This window comes from Gracilinanus agilis, chromosome 4 (assembly GCF_016433145.1).
Source record: "Gracilinanus agilis isolate LMUSP501 chromosome 4, AgileGrace, whole genome shotgun sequence".
Classification (NCBI taxonomy): domain Eukaryota; kingdom Metazoa; phylum Chordata; class Mammalia; order Didelphimorphia; family Didelphidae; genus Gracilinanus; species Gracilinanus agilis.
Window position 1 is genome coordinate 206,430,552 of NC_058133.1, and position 4,346 is coordinate 206,434,897.

Consider the following 4,346-nt stretch of genomic DNA (forward strand, 5'->3'; position numbering starts at 1 on the left):
ATATATTTTTACATTGTTATATTTTTACACAATAAAGCTATATTATATTTTTATTATATCATCACATTATATTGTTATATTTTTATGTAATAAAGATATATTTTTATCATATTATATTTTTATATAGTGACTATGTATTATATTTTTATTATAACATTACATTATATTTATTATATTTAGGGCAACTAGGTGGCCCAGTGATTAGAACACTGGGTTTGGAATCAGGAAGACCATCTTCTCATGAGGTCAAATCTGACCTCAGACACTTGATAGCTGTGTGATCTTTTGCAAGTCAACCCTGTTTGCCTCAGTCTCCTCATCTGTAAAATGAATTCACACACAAAAAAAGGCAAACCACTCTTGCCAAGAAAATACCGAAAGGGGTCAAAAAGAGTCAGACATGACTGAAAATGACTAAACAACAACAGAGTGTGGCTACTCTGTGCCCATCTGTTTACAAAGATGAATAAGACATAATCTGCACTCTTGAGGAGCTTCTAATCTTTTTGAAGGAAGAAAAGGAGTTATCATTCCAGTACATTCTGATCTCAATAAAGTGCCAGGACCCCCAGTGAAGCTCTTGCTAATGCCTCTCATTTTCTTGAATTCTTATGTTCCCCAGACACTGTAAAAATAATGGTGGCAGTTATAACCATTATTCTATGACAGTTTCACTGGCTGGGTGTGACATTCTAGGAGTGGGCTTCAGGCAGTCAACAGAGCCACATGCAGCTTCTTTCTCTCTCAGGGCTGGAGAAGGTAACATCTTTGCCTCTCTCTTTCTGTCTGAGTGAAAGACCTGAAGGAGCCTAGTGTTTTCGTTTCCAACTTGGGAAAAGCTATTCATTTATCCGTTACTGTCTATAGATTGGTTAAACTGTGAAAAGACCAAACAAAACCTGGTCTTTGGTTTGGACTCTGAGTCTGTTAAGGCTTATGTCCTAACCTGATTCTTGTGGAGACTCAATCAGCTAGCCTTGGTTATCTTTATAACTTAAAGGCGAAGTTAAGAGTTGAGTGGTTAGGTTTATTTAGAATAGTATAAATTTGGTTAGTTAGATCAGGGAGGATTAGTGTAGCCTGTGAACCACAGGAGAAGCAGTTCCTTGCGGGACCTGGGAGTTTATTTGGGTGGAGTTAGAATCCCTAAGAATTAGAAATCTTTTCTCTTATATATATTTAAATAAATTGTTTTTCATAAACAAGAGTCTCTTTAGCGTTCCTTGCACCGTGCATTGCTCACCCTATTATTATTTTTACAACCCATACCTAGCTCCTGGCCCAAACCAAGCTGCTGAGTATATCTTACCCAATGCTCTGGGCTTGACTGAACAACAGTCCTTTGCATGTGTACACTCAGGGTGAACTCTGTTGCTATCAATCTGTTATAGTCAAAACCATGGACCAGAACTGCTGGTCAGCTCAGACCACCCATGTCAGCTCTAGGTAATGAAAAACACTAGTAGGAACCGCATCCCAAGCAACATGACTCTGTCATGAATAGGCTTTCAATCAGCAAACAAAACTCCCTTTTGATGCTGGACAGACCTTGATAATGGACTCTTTGATGTTGGGCAGAGTCTGTCTTGCCACTAAGCAAGTCATATTGTTATAATTATACCTTCTTTGTCTTGCCAAGGCTGCATCTTGGCATTTTGGGTTAGACTTGGGTAAGAGTCTTCTCCCGTCATGCCCTGATTTGTCCTTACCCTTCAATGGAAAAAATCCTAAAGTACCTCAAGGGTACTTTGGGTTATTCTTGTGTCCCATCTGAGTGGGTCATCTACAGAACTCATGTTAACCAATTAAAAAATCATCTGAAGTAAATAGTAGTATGTTATAATGGAAAATATCCTAAAATAGGAAATTGGGACCTGAGTTCTAGTCCTGGCTATTAATTAGTTAGGTAACCTTGGATAAGACATCTCCACTCACTGTGCCTCAATTTCCTTCTCTGTAAAATGAGGGAATTGCATTGCTTTAAACCCCAAAGCTTTTTCTATCTCAAGAGTTCTGTGAGTTTAGAAGTTCATCGAAGTTGGTGGGATTGTGCGAAAACGGGGATGCTTCATTGCTGATATCACCATAAATCAGTTCAGTCATTTTAGAGAACAGTCTGACAGTGTATAGTTAGAGCTATAAAGTGTTTCATATTCTGTTATCTAGTAATTTATAGAGCCTAGGCTAAGAGCTGGAAAAGAAATTTGAGGGTATCTAGTCCAACACTCTCATTTTATAGAAAGAGAAAAAGAGGAATAAAGAGAGGAAATGACTTGCCTAAGGACACATCACAGTTAGGGATGAACTAGGCACTGATAGAGGCAATTGGAGAGTGGGCCTGGAGTCAGGAAGACTTCAGTTTCAGCTTCAGACACTAGCTGTACGACCCTGGGCAAGTCACTTAACCCTGTTTGCCTCAGTTTCCTCATCTGTCAAATAAGTTGGGGGAAAAATGGCAAGCCACTCCAGTTTTTTTGCAAAGAAAACCCCAGAAGGGGTCACGAAGAGTTGGACAAGATTGAAACAACTGAATAAAGAAGCAGCTAAGTGGTTCAATGAATAAATTTGGAAGACCCAAGTTTAAATCCTGCTTTGAGCAAATCACTTAACCTCTCTGGGCCTCAGTTTCCTCATCTGCAACATATTGGGGGTGGACTTGATCTCTAAGATGCCTTTCAGCTCTAAATCTATGATCTTATGAGTATGAGTGCCTCAAGATCTCTCTATTGTGCTCTAGCTTCTTGCACTGGACCCAGTTTACTCTTTATTCCCCAAACCAGACCAGAGCTAATAATAAAAACCAACAGCTAACGTTCATATAACACTTTACTATGTCCCAGACATTATACTATTATCATCTCATTTTTTCTTCATAACAGTCCTGGGAGTAGGAGCTACTATTATCCTCATTTTACAGATGAATGAATTAAGGAAGATAGAGGTTAAGTGACTTGCCCAGAGTCACACAGCTAGCAAGTGTCTGAGGCAAGATTTGAACTCAGCTCATCATGACTCCAGGTCCATCTACTGTTCCACCTAGCTGCCTAGCATCATAACAGCTTTTTTAGAGCACTTGAAAGTTTGCAAAGCAGTTGACTTGCATCTTCTTAGTGGATCCTCACAACAACCCTGGGAGGTAGGCTATTATAAACCCAATTTTATAGATGAGGAAAATGAGGCACAGAGCAAGTGACTTGCCCAGGATCACATAGCTAGTGTCAAAGGATTTCAAATTAGGTCTTCAAGTCTATGTTCTGCCACATGGGTCAATGCTTGGAAAAATTTATATGAAATGTTAAGTATGAAAAAGGAGACACAAGATAGTGAGGGTACACAGATTCCACCTCTGTAAATTTTGGTGTGTGCATGAGCAAAAAGGGACTCTTAACCCCTTTTCAATTCTTAACCATTTTTATGTCGTCGTCCCCTTTGGCAGTCTGGTGGAACTCACTGACCCCTTCTTAGAATCTTGACGTAAATGCATAAAATAAAGTACATAGGATTTCAAAGGAAACCAATCATATTGAAATAATTATCAAAAAAATGTTTTAAGTTCACAAGTTCTCACACCCTGAGTTAGGAACCCTTGAAGAAGTCCCCAAAGCCCATTGGAATGGAAATCTCTCCTTGGTGGAGACCTATGGAAGGAAGGACAGGTAGGTGGTGCAAGCTCTGGAGTCGGGAGAACTCCTCTCCCTGAGTTCAAGCCTAACTTCAGACATTAACTATGAGACCTCTGGCAAGTCACTTCACTGTTTGTCTGTTTCCTCATCTGTAAAATGAGCTGGAAAAGGAAATGGCCAACCAGTCTAGTATCTTTGCCAAGAAAACCCCAAACAGGGTCCCAAAGTGTTAGACATAAGTGGACAACAAGAAGAAGATTTGGTAGGCATAAAATTGGAAACGCTAAAACGTAGCTGTTTGGTATATGGAAAGCTATTGGTAGAGGGCACTGGGTAAAAGAAGACAACTAAAGAAAACTTAGCCCCTTCATTAGCTGGTGGATAAAGTTGATATCAGGTGACTGACTATAGAGACAGCAACTTTTCATGTTTTGTTTTGTTTTGTTTTTTAAACCTCAAACTTTGCAAAAAAAAAAAAAAAGAAACAGAAAAATATCAGATAAGCAGAACCAGGAGCAACAGCAGCACCTGCAATAGAGAGGCAGGAAGTCAAGCGACAGTAGAGCAGGAACTAGCCCATACTTAGAGTAGCAGCCCCTGAGGGACAGGGCTGGACTCCCCCAAAGGGCAATGGAGCATATGCCAGGTTCTAAGGGGAAAATCTATAGGGTTTGGGCTTGGAGGGGGTGGCAAGGTGGCAGGAGAAAGTGTTAGTGATTTGAA